The sequence below is a fragment of the Scyliorhinus torazame genome, chromosome 5 (genome assembly GCF_047496885.1).
Source record: "Scyliorhinus torazame isolate Kashiwa2021f chromosome 5, sScyTor2.1, whole genome shotgun sequence".
Classification (NCBI taxonomy): domain Eukaryota; kingdom Metazoa; phylum Chordata; class Chondrichthyes; order Carcharhiniformes; family Scyliorhinidae; genus Scyliorhinus; species Scyliorhinus torazame.
In genome coordinates, this window is record NC_092711.1 from 154,851,726 (window position 1) to 154,871,718 (window position 19,993).

Here is a 19,993-nt window from a genome sequence, read left to right on the forward strand (position 1 = left end):
TTAAATGCGACTGCCTGTGTATCATTACACATTTTATTGTAAGTTCCCAATCAACTTGCCCCTCCTAGCTTGACAGTTTCCTTCTGAGACAGAACCATGTAACCACCATAGCCTATCTTCATCTAAACCTGCATGCTTTGGGGTTCCAAACAGAAACAGGAACTATCTGGCATCTACCTTCCAAACACCCTTTCACTCTGTGATCCTTATGAAATTTGCCACAAGGCTCAAAAGCATCAGTCGTGAGAAGGCCAGTCCAGCAGAAAGAAACCCTCCGACCCTCCCCATTGACCAACTGTCAGAATGAACAAAATGCAGTCCTGGATGTAATTGAGGAGCAACAATAACAGCAGAATCCAACCCCTGTAATCAATTGTGAACTTGTTGGTGCCTCAGCAGGTACGAGGAAACACAATCCCTTGCTACACTGAGAGCAGATGAACGGCCTCTCCCCAGTGTGAACTTGCTGGTGTCTCGGCAATGTGGATGATTGAGTGAATCCCTTCCCACACTGAGAGCAGGCGAATTGTTTCTCCCCAGTGTGAACTCGCTGATGTCTCCGCAGGGTGAATGACTGACTGAATCCTTTCCCACAAAGAGAGCAGCTGAATGGTCTCTCCCCAGTGTGAATGCGCTGATGAGCTTCCAGTGCAAATAGGAGCTGCAGTCGACCATTTGGCACATTGAACTTGCTCAACCCTGTCATGAGCTCAATGGCCGATCTAGCTCAGCACCATTTCCCCACACTATTCCCCATTTCCCTTGGTGACTTCAACATCTCGAAACCTATCAACTCGATCTGGATAATACTTGATGAATGAGGCTCCATAGTCCTCTGGAGTAGAAAATTCCAAAGTTTCACCACATCCTCGAGTGAAGAATTCACTCCTCATCTTAACTTTCAGTCCATTTTCCTACCTGTTCCCCATGATCCTCAACTCCCTCATCAATCAGAATTCTGTCTAACTTCACGGCACCAAGGACCCAAGTTTGATCCCGGCCCTGGGTCACTGTCCGTGTGGAGTTTGCACATTCTCCCCGTGTCTGTGTGGGTCTCATCCCCACAACACAAATATGAGCAGGGTCGGTGGATTGGCCATACTAAATTGGCCCTTAATTGGAAAAAACATGAATTGGGTACTTTAAATTTAAAAAAGATGTTTTGGTGAGAGGGGGGTGGCGTCACAATCAAATCCAGTGACTACCCACATGTACTTTGTGTCAGTTTGGGGTCAATGTCCACCCCCTCATTTTTCATCCGAGTCTCATAAGGTTGGAGATGGCTCTGGACAAGTAATGGCGGGCGCAGCTCCCACAATCCTCCCATGCTGGTGAAACTGCTTTATCCCAGATGGGTGGGTGGTCTGGAACTGCACATGTCCAAGGGAGAGGGACCCTTAATTGAAAACAAAAACAGAGAACTTATAATAAAACAAATAATTCTGTCTAGCTCATCCTTGAATATATTCAATGACTCCCAGACTCCACTGGTCCCTGGGGGAAACTAATTCCAAAGATAAACTTTGAGGTAAGAGATTACTGAAAATATATAACATGGTTACAGTACAATATTACAAGAGTAGAAATAATAATAAATGTTCTTTACAGGTCCAGACGGAGTGACTGGGAAGAGGGGTAACCCCAGGTTAAAGACGTGTGAAATGTCTCCAGCCAGGACAGTTGGTAGGATTTCGCAAGCCCAGGCAGATGGTTTGGGGGGGGTTGGGGGGGGTGAATGTAATCCAAGGTCTTGGTTTAGGCCGTACTCACGTGTGCGGAACTTGGCTATAAGTTTCTGCTCGGCGATTCTGCATTATTAGGCTTGCAAAATCCTACCAACTGTCCTGGCTTGAGACAATTCGCACCTCTTTATAACCTGTGATTATCCCTCTCTCCAATCACTCCGTCTGGACCTGTAAAGACTTAATTACCTGCTAAGACTCGCATTCAAAAGTATCGTCTTGCATCATTGACTTTGTCTGTATCTATGTTTCTGGAACCCACCTCTTCATTCACCTAAGGAACAGTGCTCCGAAAGCTAGTGATTCGACTAGTGTTGGACTTTAACCTGGTGTAGTAAGACTTCTTACTTTTACTTTAACACAATGAACAACCACACTCCATGGTAACGTCGCTGAAGTTGTCACTCAATTCTCCTGGAACCAATCCAGTGTGATGCTTCGTTCCTGTGTTTACTTCCATTCTATTCCTTTGCCTGACTGGCAGCCCTTAACCCCAGAGGCGTCTTTTGCTGTGATGGTTTCCTGATGATATTCAGGTCCCGATAAACCAAATGACTCTTCCAAATCCTGAAGTGACGTTTTTTTCTTCAAATCTTCGTCTAATATCCTGTAAAATGCAAGTTGAGAACAGACAATTCTAGTTTCCATTCTCACTCTACTGTACGTAATATTCATCCTCCCAAATCTCAGAAGGTGCTGATTCAGGCTGATTGACAGATCCATGCTCACTGCTTCCTGTCCTGGGCAGAGGCCTGAAAATCTCCATGCAGGCTGCAAGACAAAAATATGTCTATAATACTGAACTCAACATGTGTGCAACATACAAACTTCCTTTCACTTCAGTTGCTGCAAGTCACCAAAGTCCCCTCAGAATGAGAAAAGAAATGGAAAGGAAAAGTAGATTTGGAGAGGCTACTCCCTCTTAATAATAATAATAATCGAGGGCAGCACAGTGGCGCAGGAGGTTAGCACTGCGGCCTCACGGCACTGAGATCCCAGGTTCGATTCCAGCTCTGGGACACTGTGTGGAGTTTGCACATTCTCCCCGTGTTTGCGTTGGTTTTGTCCCCATAACCAAAACGATGTGCAAGCTAGGTGGATTGGCCACGCTAAATTGCCCCTTAATTGGGGAAAAAAAATGAATTGGGTACTCTAAAATTTTAAAATAATACTAATAATCTTTATTATTGTCACAAGTCGGCTTACATTAACACTACAATGGGGCGGTACGGTGACGCAGTGGTTAGCTCTGCCGCCTCACGGCGCCGAGGTCCCAAGTTCGATCCCAGATCTGGGTCACTGTCAGTGTGGAGTTTGCATATTCTCTCTGTGTTTGCCTGGGTTTTGTCCACACAACCCACAGTTGTGCAGGGTAGGTGGATTGAACACGCTAAATTGCCCCTTAATTGGAAAAGATGAATTTAGTAATCTAAATTTAAAAAAAAAAAACACGGCAATGAAGTTACGGTGAAACTCCCCGTGTCGCCACATTCTGACACCTGTTAGGGTACACAGAAGGAGAATTCAGAATGTTCAATTCACCTAACCGCCGTCTTTCAGGCATTCTAGAACAAGAGGTAATAGTCTGAGGGTAAGATGGGCAGCATGGTAGCACAGTGGTTATCACAGTTGCTTCACATCTCCAGGGTCCCAGGTTCGATTTCAGCTTCGGTCACTGTCTGTGGAAATCTGCACGTTCTCCCTGCGTCAGCGTAGGTTTCGTACGGGTGCTCCAGTTTCCTCCCACAGTGCAAAGATGTGCAGGTTAGGTGGATTGACCAAGATAAATTGCCCTTAGTGTCCAAAAAGGTTAGGTGGAGGTTCCGGTGGCGGCTATGGAGGAGTAAGTCACACATTTGGTGCTTTTGGACCTTTCCCCCCAACTTTTTTGTACTTTTGAGTGCTAGTTCGGAAGGCATAGGCACTCAGGCACTGACTCCAGACACAGGTGTATGGAATTAAGAAGCAGAAAGAATCGCAAACAGTTGAAGAAGTGGGCAAACAAGGGCAGTGTACAAGCTGCTGCTGAGGACAATATGGCCGACGTCCGGACCCTTAATGCAGACAGCCCAGCCAACAACGGAGCATCTGTTGAAGGTCATTCATGAGGGCTTTAATGCTTTGCAGCGGAACAGTATAGACCCGATTCAGAAGTATATCGAGGGCCCTGAGCACAGGCTGGATGCCCAGGATCGTACGATCCAGAAGCTGGAAAAGGCGCTGGAGGAGCAGGAGGATCACCAAACGGTGGTGGAGGCGGAGATGGAGAGGTTGAAGGACCAACAAAAAAGGCTTCTGGAGATGGTAGAGGGGGAGGGGGGGGGGGGGTAACGGGGAAGGAGTTTTTGTTCTATTCACATATTCATAAGGTGTATTCCCGAATTGATCTTTTCATCATGAGCAGAGATTTGTTAGCGGGGGTGACGGATGTAGAATATTCGGCGATCGCTATTTCGGACCATGCCCCGCACTGGGTTGATCTGCAGGTCTGCAAGGAAACTTTTCAGCGCCCTCAATGGAGGCTGGAGGTCGGTTTGTTGGCTGACGAGGCGGTGTGAGAGGGTGAGGAAATGTATGCAAAACTACCTGTACGTCAATGACACGGGAAGTCTCAGCGGTGGTGCTCTGGGAAGCGCTGAAGGCTGTGGTGAGAGGGGAGCTGATTTCAATCAGAGCACATAGGGACAGGACGGACAGGGCAGGAAACTTGGTAGGGGATTCGGCGGGGCTGAACAAGGTGTTCAGGGATTTCTATAGCAAGCTTTAATCCTCAGAACTCCTGGGGCGGGAGGGGATAAGACGCTTTCTGGATGAACTGACCTTCCCAAAAGTGGGAAGGGGATTGGGGATTGGTAGACTGGTTGGGGACCCGATCAGGACTTCAGAAATATTGGTGGGCTTGAGGGCCATGCAATCGGGTAAAGCCCCAGGGCCGGATGGGTATCCGGTGGAGTTTCATAAAATTCTCCGAGATAGTGGGGCCGGTGCTGGCTAGCGTTTTTAATGAGGCACGAGACCGAGGGGTGTTACCCCCAATGATGTCACAGGCCACCATCTCGCTGATATTGAAACTGGACAAAGACCTGGAGGCATGTGGGTCCTATAAGCTGATCTCTCTGCTCAACGTAGATGCTAAAATTCTGGCCAAGCCCTTGGCGGCTAGGATTGAGGACTGTGTGCCAGACGTCATTATGGAAGATCAAACCGAGTTAGTCAAGGGCAGGCAGCTGGTGGCCATCCTAAGAAGGCTGCTGAATGTGATTATGATGCCCCGGAGAGTAAGGAGGTAGAGGTACTTGTGGCAATGGATGCTGAGAAGGCTTTCGACCGGGTTGAGTGGGACTATCTATGGGAGGTGCTGGGACGTTTTTGGTTCGGGGAGGGCTTTATCGACTGGGTCAGACTGTTGTACCAGGCTCCAGAGGCGAGTATGAGGATGAACAGGACGACATCTGACTATTTCAGACTGTACCGTGGGACAAGGCAGGTGTGTCCCCTCTCCCCACTGCTGTTTGCGGTAGCAATAGTGCCACTGGCAATTGCCCTAAAAGCCTCTAGGGGCTGGAAGAGGCTGGTACGGGGGTAGGTGTGGAACACAGAGTTTCATTGTACGCTGACGACCTGCTCCTATACATCACGGATCCAGTGGCTGGGATGGGTGAGATTATGGGAATCCTGAAGGAATTCGGCTGGTTGTTGGGGTACAAACTAAACATGACAAAGAATGAGTTGTTTGTAGTCCAGGTGAGGGGCCAGGAGGGTAGGTTGAGGGGGCTGCCGTTCACGTTAGTGGGGGACAGTTTTAGATACTTAGGGATACAGGTGGCGCGGGACTGGAGCTGTCTGCACAAGTTGAACTTGTCTCGGTTGGTGGAGCAAATGAGGGCTGAGTTCCGGAGGTGGGATGTGCTCCCACTGACACTAGCGGGAAGAGTGCAGACAGTTAAAATGACAATCCTCCCGAGATTCCTGTTCATCTTGTAGTGTCTCCCCATTTTCATTCCGCGTTCTTTTTTCAAGAAGGTTAATAAAATGATTATGGGATTTGTGTGGGCGGGAAAGTCCCTGCGGGTGAAGAGGGTGATGCTCGAGAGGATCAGAGGGGAAGGGGGCTGGCGCTGCCAAACTTCAGTAATTTCTACTGGGCGGCCAATATGATTTTTTAAAAAATAAAAAAATTTAGAGTACCCAATTATTTTTTTAATTTTCCAATTAAGCGACAATTTAGCGTGGCCAATCCACGTAACCTGCACATCTTTGGGTTGTGGGGGTGAAACCCACGAGACATGGGGAGAATATGCAAACTCCACACGGACAATGACCCAGGGCCGGGATTTGTACCCGGGTCCTCAGCACCGCAGCAACATAGCTATGATAAGGAAGTAGATGGTGGGTGCGGGGTCGGATTGGGAGCGAATGAAGGCCGCTTTGTGCAGGGGGACCAATTTGGCAGCCCTGGTTACAGCGCTCCTGCCACTCCCACCAGCACGGTACTCCACGAGCCCCATAGTGGTAGCGACATTGTGGATCTGGGGCCAATGGAGAAGGCACATGGGGGGAATGGGAGCATCGGTTTGGTCCCCAATTTGCAATAATCACCGGTTTGCCCCAGGGAATATGGACAGTGGGTTCTGAGCATGGCAGAGGGCTGAGATTGAGAGGATGGGGGATTTATTCTTGGAAGGGAGCTTCCCGAGCATGAGGGCGTTAGAGGAGAAATTTGGGCTGGCGAGAGGGAATGAGTTCAGGTACCTGCAGGTGCGGGACTTTCTGCGCAGATTCAGTCCTTCCCACGCCTGCCACTCAGGGGGATCCAGGACAGGGTAGTGTCCAGTGGATGGGTGGGGGAGGGGAGGGTCTCGGATATATATAAAGAACTTATGGGAGCGGAGGAGTCAGACCGAGGAGCTGAAGCTTAAGTGGGAAGAGGACCTTGGAGGTGAGATAGAAGAGGGCTTATGGACGGAGGCGTTGAGTAGGGTGAACACGACCACAACATGCGCCAGGCTCAGCCTGATTCAATTTAAGGTCGTCCACTGGGCCCACTTGACAGTGGCCCGGATGAGTAAATTTTTCGGATTGGAGGACAGGTGCGCCAGATGTTCGGGAGGGCTGCCGGCGAAACATGCCCACATGTTTTGGGCATGTCCAAAACTCAGGGGGTATTGGCAGGGGTTCGCGGATGTTATGTCCTGTGTACTGAAAACAGGGGTGGTCAGGAGTCCAGAGGTGGCTATTTTGGGGGTTTCGGAGGACCCGGGAGTCCAGGGGGAGAGAGAGGCTGACGTTTTGGCCTTTGCTTCCCTGGTAGTCCGGCGACGAATTCTGCTGGGATGGAGGTACTCAAAACCTCCGAAGTCGGAGGCCTGTCTATCAGATATGGCAGGCTTTCTCGGTCTGGATGAAAGCTGTATGGGTTCGCCCGGATGTGGCAACCATTTATCAACTTCTTCGCGGAAAATTAATCGTCAGCGGGGGGCGGGGTTAGGGTAATGTAGGTTAGGGGGGTACTTAGGCTGGTCCTTGTGGGAGGGGAGCTGGGTTTCTTGCACTATAACGATTGTTTTTTTGCACACTGTTTTATATTATTGTTGTTTATTGTGCCAAAATGTCTTAATAAAATTGTTTGTCAAAAAAAAGTTAGGTGGTGTTACTGTTGGGGCTTTTCACAGTAACTTCATTGCAGTGTTAATGTAAGCCAACTTGTGACAATAAAGATTATTTTTAAAAAGAGGTAGCAAATTCTAAGAGTTGAGGAAACACTGCCTCTCCCAAGGGCTGTGAATCTGTGGAATTCACTACTCCAGAGTGCGGTGGAGCTGGGACAGTGAGTAAATTTAGGAGTTTTTAATTGGTACTGTGTTGATGGGTTATGGAGAAGTGGCAGGACTGTCGAGTTAAGGCCAGGATGAGATCCTGGTGGGGCAGACTCGATGGGCCAAATGGCCTAGTTTTGCTCCGAAATCTTATGACCTGATGAAAAGGGGAGACATTGATGTTCCCAGATGTTGCCCAGAGAAGGAAGTTTTAGTCTGAAGCTCATTGTCCAACCTCCACATTGTGACATCATAAAGGAGCTCGTCCTAAATCAACCAATCGGAATAAATTCGCTTCGCTGTGACGTCACTGCATTAGCGCGCACCCGCCCGGCGCGCGGACACGGGAGCCCCGCCCACACTCTTTGTTCCCCCTGCCCCGACAGATACTCGAGACGGTTTCCAAGCAACCGGCTGAGAACTCCGGCTAGAGCAAGAAGCCGCTCGGTGATCGCTCCTTCCCCCACCCCGGCACGGGAATGCGCATGTCTAACGGAGAGGGAAAGCTGCGCATATGTTGGTGAAATCCCTCTCCCCTGACCCGGGACAGCGCATGTCGAAGAGAGAGGGGAAGCTGTGCATGTGCAGGGGAGCACCACGCCTCTGACCTGACTGCTGAGGTATTGACCAATGGGAAGATTGGAGGACCGGAAGGACTCTGCTCCTCCGCCAATCAGAGCTTCCCCATTGTCTCAATGCGAAAGCTGAACATGGAGGTTTCTGCCGAGCAAAGCTGTTGTTCCTCCAACCCTGAATGAGCTTGAGCTTCACACAGACTAAATCATCCTCGTGTCTCCAACATCTGTGAGTAAAACACTTAATTTTCTCCCCCATTTATTTTCTTATTCTGACCTTCAATTGGTGACTTGCACCAACTGAAGGGAAAGGACGTGAATCCAGGGAGGCTGCAGACTCTGCAAAGCTTGGCCCAGGTCTCTCTCTCTCTCTCTCTTCAAGACATTGACATCCTTTGCTCCCTCAGCTTGACACATTTATTTGTCTGGCTAAAAGGATGGTCTCTTTCCTAAGGATGTGGAGATACCAGCGTTGGACTGGGGTGAGCGCAGTAAGAAGTCTTACAACACCAGGTTAAAGTCCAACAGGTTTGTTTCAAATACTAGCTTTCGGAGCACTGCTCCTTCCTCGGGTGAATGAAGAGATATGTTCCAGAAACATACATATCTCTGCAAGACGTGCCAGATCATCGACATGGATACCACCATTGCACGTGAGAACATGTGATGGTGATATATATCTCTGCAAGACGTGCCAGATCATCGACATGGATACCACTATTACACGTGAGAAGACCACCCACCAGGTACGCGGTACATACTCGTGCGACTTGGCCAATGTTGTCTACCTCGTACGCTGCAGGAAAGGATGTCCCGAAGCATGGTACATTGGCGAGACCATGCAGACGCTGTGACAACGAATGAACGGACATCACGCGACAATCACCAGGCAGGAATGTTCCCTTCCAGTCGGGGAACACTTCAGCAGTCAAGGGCATTCAGCCTCTGATCTCCGGGTAAGCGTTCTCCAAGGCAGCCTTCAGGACGCGCGACAACGCAGAATCACCGAGCAGAAACTTATAGCCAAGTTCTGCACACATGAGTGCGGCCTCAACTGGGACCTGGGATTCATGTGGCATTACATTCATCCACCACCAGCTGGCCTGGGCTTGTGAAATCCTACCAACTGTCCTGGCTTGAGACAATTCACACCTCTTTAACCTGGGGTTACCCCTATCTCTGGATATGTAAACACTTAATTAACTGCAAAGGGGCTGGTTTAGCACACTGGGCTAAATCGCTGGCTTTTAAAGCAGACCAAGCAGGCCAGCAGCATGGTTCAATTCCCGTACCAGCCTCCCCGAACAGGTGCCGGAATGTGGCGACTAGGGGCTTTTCACAGTAACTTCATTGAAGCCTACTTGTGACAATAAGCGATTTTCATTTCATTTTCATTTCATGCTCGCATTCTAAGTATTGTCTTGCATCTTTCAATTTGTCTATACATATGTTTCTGGAACATATCTCTTCATTCACCTGAGGAAGGAGCAGTGCTCCGAAAGCTAGTGTTTGAAACAAACCTGTTCGACTTTAACCTGGTGTTGTAAGACTTCTTACTGTTTCCTAATGTTCACATTTAAAGGTTGACATTAAAGGGAACAGTAAACAGGACAAATCAAACCCAACTAATTAATTCCTTGTCGGAATACTCTCCATCATCAGCAAAGTGATGGAAGGAGTCATCAACAGTGCTATCAAGTGGCACTTACTTAGCAATAACCTGCTCATGGACGCTCCGTTTGGGTTCTGCCAGTGTCACTCATCTCCTGACCTCATTACAGCCTTGGTTCAAACATGGACGAAAGAGCTGAATGTCAGAGGTGAGATGAGAGTGACTGTCCTTGACATCAAGGCAGCATTTGACTGAGTATGGCATCAAGGAGCCCTAGTTAAAGTGGAGTCAATGGGAATCTGAGGGAATACTTTGCGTTGGTTGGAGTCATACCTGGCACAAAGGACAATGGTGGTTGAAGGTCAATCATCTCAGCTCCAGGACATCACTCCGGGAGTGATGGGTTTCTTCCATGGTGCTCTGGTTTCCTCCCACAAGTCCCGAAAGACGTGCTTGTTAGGTGATTTCGACATTCTAAACTCTCCCTCTGTGTACCCAAACAGGTGCCGGAGTGTGGCGACCAAAGGCTTTTCACAGTAACTTCATTGCAGTGTTCATGTAAGCCTACTTGTAACAATAATAAAGATTATTATTAGGAGAATTGGGAGAGTGAATATTAGATACAGCAGAGTGAGAGTGGAGGGAGAGTGTGTGGAATGGAGACTTAGAGCATTTGAGGGTAAGAGAGAGAGCAAAGAATGTTTGCTAGAAACTAGAATTGTCTGTTCTGAATTTCTTATTCTGCACTGACAGTGATCACTTTTGTAAAATCTTTTTGCAGGAAGTTAGAACGAGAGGCGTTTGAGGCCGATATCTCAAACTAAATATCACGTCAAGAACTGACTGAGTCACTCAATTCTTGGGAATCGAATATCATCGGCCTTTGAATCTAGAAGGAGAAATGTTTGTCTATTCTGTCTGCTTCAAGAGATTTTAAACATCAGTGTGTCTGGAAAAGTACTGAGACACACACACACATCCCCCATGTGAGACTGTTACTGAGCACTGACTGTGGAAAGAGCTTGAACCAGTGACACAGTCTGAAAAAATACTACACCATTCACATCAGGGAGAGCCTGTACACGTGTTCTGTGGACAAGGCTTCAACTGATGATCCAACGTGGTGAGACTCAAGATCACCCAGACCATGGAGAAACCATGGAAATGTGAGGACTGTGGGAAGGGATTCAAAGGCCCGAACGGGCTGGAAAGGCATCAACGCAGTCACAATGGAGAGAGACCGTTCACCTGCTCGGTGTGTGGGAAGGGATTCACAGCCCCGCATGAGCTGGCAAGGCATCAACGCAGTCACACTGGAGAGAAGCCGTTCACCTGCTCTCAGTGTGAAAAAGGATTCACTGACATTGGCAATCTGCGGAGACACGAACGAGTTCACACTGGGGAGAGGCCGTTCATCTGCTCGGACTGTGGGAAGGAATTCACTCGGTTATCCCACCTGCAGAGACACCAGAGAGTTCACACCGGGGAGAGGCCATTCGCCTGCACTGGGTGTGATAAGGGATTCACTCGGTTATCCCACCTGCAGACACACCAGCGAGTTCACACTGGGGAGAGGCCATTCACTTGCACTGTGTGTGATAAGGGATTCACTCAGTTATCCAACCTGCAGGCACACCAGCGAGTTCACACCGGGGAGAAGCCATTCATCTGCTCTGTGTGTGATAAGGGATTCACTCAATTATCCAACCTGCTGAGCCACAATGTCACTCACACCAAGAGCAGGCCCTTTAAATGCTCTGACTGCAGGAGGGGTTTCAAAAGCTCACAGCGATTGATGTCCCACCAGCGCAATCACACTGAGGAGAGACCGTTCAGCTGCTCTCACTGCACAAGGAGCTTTAGAACTTCATCCAACCTGATGAAACACGAGCAAGGCCACACTGGGGAGAGCCCGTTCACCTCTCCGACTGGGAAAAGATTCACTCGGTCATCACTTGCTGAACCACAATGTCACTCACACCAATGAGAGACCCTTTAAAAGCTCTTGGATACTGATGGAACACCAGCGCATTCACACTGAGGAGAGACCGTTTAGCTGCTCTCACTCCACAAAGAGATTCCAAACATCATCCACATTGCGGAGACACCAGCGAGTTCACACCGGGGAGAGTTGATTCACCTGCTCTGATCATAGAATCATAGAATTTACAGTGCAGAAGGAGGCCATTCAGCTCATCGAGTCTGCACCGGCTCTTTGAAAGAGCACCCTACCTAAGCCCACACCTCCACCCTATCCCCATAACCCAGAAATCCCACCCAACACTAAGGGCAATTTTGGACACTAAGGGCAATTTAGCATGGCCAATCCACCTAACCTGTACATCTTTGGACTGTGGGAGGAAACCCACGCACACACGGGGAGAACGTGCAGACTCCGCACAGACAGTGAACCAAGCCGGGAATCGAACCTGGGACCCTGGAGCTGTGAAGCAATTGTGCTAACCACCATAAGACATAGGAGTGGAAGTAAGGCCATTCGGCCCATCGAGTCCACTCGACCATTCAACCATGGCTGATTTCAACTCCATTTACCCGCTCTCTCTCCATAGCCCTTAATTCCTCGAGAAATCAAGAATTTGAAATGAAATGAAATGAAAATCGCTTATTGTCACGAGTAGGCTTCAATGAAATTACTGTGAAAAGCCCCTAGTCGCCACATTCCAGCGCCTGTCCGGGGAGGCTGGTACGGGAATCGAACCGTGCTGCTGGCCTGCCTTGGTCTGCTTTAAAAGCTAGCGATTTAGCCCAGTGAGCTAAACCAGCCCCTAGCTAAACCAGCAATTTATCAACTTCTGTCTTAAAGACATTCAACGTCCCGGCCTCCGCAGCCCTCTGTGGCAATGAATTCCACAGACCCACCACTCTCTGGCTGAAGAAATTTCTCCTCATCTCTGTTCTAAAGTGACTCCCTTTTATTCTAAGGCTGTGCCCCCGGGTCCTAGTCTCCCCTGGTAATGGAAACAACTTCCCTACATCCACCCTATCTAAGCCATTCATTATCTTGTAAGTTTCTATTAGATCTCCCCTCAACCTCCTAAACTCCAATGAATATAAACCAGGATCCTCAGACGTTCATCGTATGTTAGGCCTACCATTCCTGGGATCATCCGTGTGACTCTCCGCTGGACCCGCTCCAGTGCCAGTATGTCCTTCCTGAGGTGTGGGGCCCAAAATTGCTCACAGTATTCTAAATGGGGCCTAACTAATGCTTTATAAAGCATGCTACCGTGCTGATTGTGGGAAGAGATTTAGTGATTCATCTGCCTTGTTGACACACCAGCGAGTTCACACTGGAAAGAAGCCATTCACCTGCTCTCACTGTGGGGAGGGATTCACTCAGTCATCCAACATGCTGAGACACCAAAAGGTTAACAAGTGATGACCGGTTAAATTCTGCTGTTATTCCTGCTGTTAATCACATCCAGGACTGAACATGGAGTGGGTGAAGGGGTTTGTCTCCTCGTCAACTCCTGGTGCTCGGATGTGGCGGCCCTGGCGAACTACTGCTCCCCGGACCTGGAATACCTGACTGTGAAGTCTCATCCAAAATACCTACCACGGAGTTCACTTCTGCCATTATCACAGTGGTCTACATCCCACCCCAGGCGGAAGTGAAGAAGGCGCTTGATGAATTGTACATCGCTATAAATAACAATGAAATGGAATACCCGGCGGCCCTGTTCATCGTGGCCGGGGACTTTAACCAGGGCAACCTCAAGAGTGTACTGCCAAAATTCCACCAACACATCTCCTGTCCCGACAGGGACCCCAACATCCTTGACCACTGCTACACAAACATCTAGGGCGCCTGATGATCCATCCCCGGACCACACTTTGGAAAATTGGACCACAAGACGGTGCTCCTTCTCCCGGCATACAAGCGGTTTGTTTGCTTAATAAATTTAAGTGTACACAATTATTTTTTTCCAATTAAGGGGCAGTGTAGCGTGGCCAATTCACCTCCACTGCACATCTAATTGGGTTGTGGGGTTGAGACCCAAAGACACGAGGAGAATGTGCAAACTCCACACGGACAGTGACTGGGGCCAGGATCGAACCCAGGTTCTTGGTGCCGTGAGGCAGCAGTGCTACCCATTGTGCCACCCAACTGACAGATTTCTAATTACCAATAACACAAAGGGATATGGGGACAGTGTGGGGAAAAAGGCATTGAAGTGGATAATCAGCCATGATCATATTGAATGGTGGAGCAGGCTCGATGGGCTGAATGGCCAACTCCGGCTTCGATGATGTAAAGATAGGTAGGAAAGTAAATTGTGAAGAGGACATAAGGAGGTTACAAAGTGATATAGATAGATTGTGAGTGGGAAAAGACCTGCCAAATGGAGAATAATGTGGGAAAATGTGAAATTGTCCACGTGGGCCAGAAGAATAAAAAAAGCTTATTATCCAAATGGTGAGAGATTGCAGAGCTCTGAGATTCAGAGGGTGTCCGAGAGCCTGAATCACAAAAGGCGAGTATACAGGTACAGCAAGTAATTAGGAAAGCTAATAGAATGTTATTGTTTATTGTGAGGGGAATTGAATACAAAAGTAGGGAGGTTATGCTTCAGTTATACAGGACATTGGTGAGACCACATCTGGAGCACTGTGTACAGTATTGCTCTCATTTAAGGAATGATGTCAATGTGTTGGAAGCAGTTCAGAGAAGGTTTACTGGACTCATACCTGGAACTGGAGGCTGGTCTTATGAGGAACGATTGGACAGGCTGGGCTTGTGTCCGATGGAGTTTAGGTGACTTGATTGAACCGTATCAGATCCTGAGGGGCCTTGACAGGGTGGATGTGGAAAGGTTGTTTCCTCTTGTGGGAGAATCTAGAAATTGGAGTCACTTTAAAAGTAATAACTTGCCCATTTAAGACAGAGGAGAACTTTTTTCTCTCAGAGGGTTGGGAGTCTTTGGAACTCTCTTCCTCAAAGGGCAGTGGAAGCAGAGTCTGTGAATATTTTGAAGGCAGAGCTGGATAGAATCTTGATAGGCAAGGGGGTGAAAGGTTATCGGGGGATTAGCGGGAATGTGGAGTTGAGGTTACAATCAGATCAGCCGTGAACGTATTGAATGGTGCAGCAGGCTCGAGGGGCCGAGTGGCCTACTCCAGCTCCTAATCCGTACGTTATCACATCCTTAATAATAAATTGTAGCATTTTACCTCCTACTGATGTCAGGCTAATGGGTCTGTGGTTCCCCATTTTCTCTCTCCTTCCTTAAATAGTGGGGTTACATTTACCACCTTCCAATCTGCAGGAACCATTCCAGAATCTATAGAATTGTGAAAGATGATCACCAATGTATCCACTATCTCTACAGCCGCCTCTTTCAACACTCTGGGATGTAGAGCATCAGCTTTTGGGGATTTATTCACTTTGAACCACATTAATTTCTCCAGCACTACTTTTTCACTAATACTAATCTGCTTCAGTTCCTCGCGCTCACTAGTCCCTTGGTTCTCGCGTGTCTTTGGCCGATTTCATGTCCTCCATGAAGACAGACACACGTTGTTTAGTTTCTCTGCCATTTCCTTATTCCCCATTATAAACTCTCCTGTCTCTGCCTGGAATGGATCCACATTGGTCTTTGCTAATCTTTTCCTTTTCACCCCCCCCCCCCCCCCCCCCAACGCGTCTGCTGATGATTTACTTCCAGCAAAGAAGTCGACGAACGGTTGCCACCTCCGGGCGAACCCTAACAGAGACCCTCTCAAGGCGAACTTGATTTTCTCCAAACAGAGAAAGCTAGCCATGTCCGATAGCCAGGTCTCCAACTTCGGGGGCTTTGAGTCCCTCCATGCTAATAGTATCCATCTCCGGGCTACCAGGGAACCAAGGCCAGAACGTCTGCCTCTTTCTCCTCCTGGATTCCCGGGTCTTCTGACACCCCGAAAATAACCACCTCTGGACTCAAGTGCCACACATAATTTTAACACCATGGACATGACTTCCGCAAACCCCTGCCAAAATCCCCTCAGCTTTGGACATGTCCAAAACATGTGGACATGGTTCGCCGGTCCTCCCGCACATTTTGCGCACCTGTCCTCCACACCAAAGAATATGCTCATCTGGGCCAGTGCATGTGAGCCCGGTGAACAACCTTAAATTGTACCAGGTTGAGCCTGGCACATGTTGCGGACGTGTTGACTCTACTCAACATGTCTGCCCATAGACCATCCTCTATCCCAGCTCCTCCTCCCACTTGTCCTTTTCACATTATAAAGGAAAATGTTTCTAGCCAGTTTGCTCTCGTATTCTATTTTCTCTTTATGAGTTTCTTGATCCTCCTTTGCTGAATTCTAAAACAAGTTTCCAATCCTCAGGGTTACACTTATTTTGGCCATTTTGTGAGCGATGAGATCTATTTTCTTCAAAAATGAGCCGTAAATCTGGTTGATTGGAGGTGTCCAAAAATACAACTTTATTGTTAATTATCCACCTTGATTCTCTTACATAAAAATAAATCAAATTCTCATCAATGGTCTAACCCCTTATTGGTTTCAAATTCTCAGCTGAGGCTTCCTGATTTATTCAAAAAACTCTCTGCCACTTGGAGCATGATTTGTTACCCAGGCATTGGTCATGACTTAAGATTCATTAATGTCTATCAAATTAATTAAATATCTACATGCTCCCGCCACGTGTACCAATCCTCTGAAGATGAGGTGTTCTGCATTAATGTTGCTTGTTGCTAAGGCTTTGCTACATTTTGTAAATGTTTGTGTTGCTAAGGCTGCAATTCGTTTTCATTACTAAATGTATTTGTAGAAAAATGGTTTATTCACTACGAGGGCTTTTATGCAACTTTTCTTGAAACCGTGTTAGATTCTGACACATAATTAAGTTCCTGTGCAGCAATTCTCATATTTTTATCTGAAACAATGACTTTGCCTTGTGGATATTCCATTTTCTGTCTATATACTGAATTTAAGAATTATACTGCATTAATTCTTAAAGGTACCAATAAATCCGTGAAGCAATAAATCTGTAATCGATCAATGAGCCTCTTCCTTTAACCAGTGGAATCTTTAATTGTTCTTGTTAGCCACGGTTGCATCACTTTTCCTGTTGGATTTTTGTTTCTGAAAGGAATCTATATTTTATGTAAATATGTGATAATTCCTTAAATGCGATTGCCTGTGTATCATTACACATTTTATTGTAAGTTCCCAATCAACTTGCCCTTCATTGCTTGACAGTTTCCTTCTGAGACAGAACCATGTAACCACCATAGCCTGTCTTCATCTAACCCTGCATTCTTTAGGGGTTTCAAACAGAAACAGGAACTATATGTCATCTACCTTCCAAACACCCTTTCACTCTCTGATCCTTATGAAATTTGTCACAAGGCTCAAGAGCATCAGTCGTGAGAAGGCCAGTCCAGCAGAAAGAAACCCTCCGACCCTCCCCATTGACCAACTGTCAGAATGAACAAAATGCAGTCCTGGATGTAATTGAGAGCAGAAATAATAGCAGCAGAATCTAACCCCTGTAATCAATTGTGAACTTGTTGGTGTCTCAGCAGGTATGAGGAAACACAGAATCCCTTCCCACATTGAGAGCAGGTGAACGGTCTCTCCCTCCTGTGAACACGCAGGTGGGACGTCAGGCTGGATAATTGATTGAATCCTTTCCCACATTGAGAGCAGATGAATGGCCTCTCACCACTGTGATCCCACTAGTGCCTCTGCAGGCTGGATAATTGAGTGAATCCATTCCCACACTGAGAGTAGGTGAACGGTCTCTCCCCAGTGTGAACTCGCTTGTGTGTCTGCAGGGTGAATGACTGACTGAATCCTTTCCCACAAAGAGAGCAGCTGAATGGGCTCTCCGCAGTGTGATTGCGTCGATGAACTTCCAGTGCAGATGGGGCTCTGTATCTCTTCCCACAGTTCCAGCATTTCCACTGTTTCTCCATATTTTGGGTCTCCTTGTGTCTCTCCAGGTTAGACAATTGAAGCCTTACCCATACAGAGAGCACATGAGCAGTCTCTCCCTGTTGAGTGCTGCGATGTTTTGTCAGGCTGCGTGTCTGGTTAAAGCTCTTTCCACAGTCAGTGCTCTGGAACACTCTCGGGTATGTGTTCCCCAAGGAATCAAGTGACTCTGGCAGATCAAGACATGGGGCGAGATTCTCCGACCCCCCGCCGGGTCGGAGAATCGCCGGGGCCTGGCGTGAATCCTGCCCCCGCCAGTTGCTGAATTCTCCACCACCGGATATTCGGCGGGGGCGGGAATCGCGCCACGCCGGTTGGCGGGCCAACCCCGCGATTCTCCGGCCCGGATGGGCCGAAGTCCCGCCGCTAAAATGCCTGTCCCGCCGGCGTAGATTAAACCACCTACCTTACTGGCGGGACAAGGCGGCGCGGGCGGCTCACGGTCACGGCTTCCTGTCCTTAACACAGAGATCATCACAGGGGGACATCACAATCAAACCCAGCAACTACCCACATGTACTTTTTGTCAGGTTGGTGTCAATATCCACCCCCTCACTTTTCATCCCAGTCCCAGGAGATTGGAGACTCCGCTCCGGACGAGTAATGGCGAGCGCAGCTCCCACTATCCCGCCATGCTGGAGAAACCTCTCTATCCGCCATGTGGGTGGATGGTCTGGAACTGCACATGTCCAAGGGAAAGGGGCCCTTAAATGAAAAAAAAACACTGGGCACTTAGAATTTAAAAAAAATAATTCTGTCTAGCTCATCCTTGAATATATTGAATGACCCCCAGACTCCACTGGTTCCTCTGGGAAACGAATTCCAGAGATTAACAATCCTCTTGAGGTAAGAGAGTACTGAAAATATAAAACATTGTTACAGTACAATATTACAAGACTAGAAGTAATAATAAATGTACTTTACAGAACCATAAATAATATATCTAATTTTCCCCATATAACAACACTGGACATTTCTCTGGCCGATATTAATTTACTGTACCTTAAATGTTCAGCCTTCACCTGGGGAAACCAGCCCTTTAATTGTGAACTTTAGGAAAGAGACCATCCTTTTAGCCAGGCAAATAAAGGTGTCAAGCTGAGGAAGCAAAGGATGTCAATGTCTTTCATAGACAGAGACCTGGGCCAAGCTTTCCAGAGTCTGCACTCTCCCTGAATTCACTTCCTTTCTCTTCATTTGCTGCAAGTGACCAATTGAAGATCAGAATGAGAAAATAAATGGAAATGGGGAGAAAAGAAAGTTTTACTCCCGAGATGTTGGATACAGGAGGAAGTTTTAGTCTGTGTGAAGTTCAAGCTCATTCAGCATTCGAGAAACAACAGCTTTGCTCGGCAGAAACCTCCATGTCCAGCTTCCTGCATTGAGACAATGGGGGAGCTCTGATTGGCGGAGGAGCAGAGTCCTTCCGATCGTTTAACACTTCCCCATTGGTTGCCAGCCGCTTAAAGCCACAGGGCACCATGTCACGTGGCCACGGAAGCACTTTTGACCTCAAGAGCGGACCACATGCCCAATGGAATAGCCTTTTTCTGTGTGTGCAACTGACCTCTTCCTTGGACATGCGCAGTCCCGTGCAACCCGCCAGCGCTGCGGATAAAGCGGTTTCTCAAGCGCGGGGGATTGTGGGAGCCCCGGTCGCCATTACCCATACTGAGCCCAGTCTCAAAATTACTGGGACTGGGATGAAAAGCGAGGAGGAATGGGCGGCAGTAACCTCATCCTGGCACAAAGTACTTGTGGGTAAATGGAAAAAAAATTAAAGTACCCAATTAATTTATTTTCCAATTTTTAATATAAATTTAGAGTACCCAATTTTTTTTTTCCAACGAAGGGGCAAAATTAGCATAGCCAATTCACCCACCCTGCATATCTTTTTGAGTTGTGGGGGTGAGTCCCAGGTAGGCACAGGGAGAATGGGCAAACTCCACACGGTCTGTGACCCAGGGACGGGATCGATCCTGGGTCCTCCGTGTCATGAGGCAGCAGTGCTAACCACTGCTGCCAAATTCATTTTCCAATTAAGGGGCAATTTAGCGTGGCCAATCCAGCTATTCTGCACATCTTTGGGTTGTGGGGATGAGACCCAAGCAGACACGGGAAGAATATGCAAACTTCCTTTGGCGCCATGAGGTAGCAGTGCTAACTACTGCACCACCATGCCTCTCCCCTTAGCAAAACAGTTTGTTAACTTAAGGATAAGATTTAGACACTTGGGTGACATATTGGGGAGGACAATAGGTGAGAGTGAAACTACCAGAG

At 47.9% G+C, this 19,993-nt stretch overlaps 1 long non-coding RNA gene across 1 annotated transcript; it reads right to left on the bottom strand.

Annotated features, from left to right (window-relative positions):
• Position 1: 1 nt before the first annotated feature.
• On the bottom strand, positions 2 to 19,328 carry LOC140420168 (uncharacterized). Its single transcript, XR_011946218.1, has 3 exons — positions 18,716 to 19,328; positions 10,079 to 10,309; positions 2 to 2,513 (listed from the first exon to the last, which is right to left on the bottom strand). It is a non-coding gene; the product is annotated as an uncharacterized lncRNA (long non-coding RNA).
• Between the last annotated feature and the right edge of the window lie 665 nt (positions 19,329 to 19,993).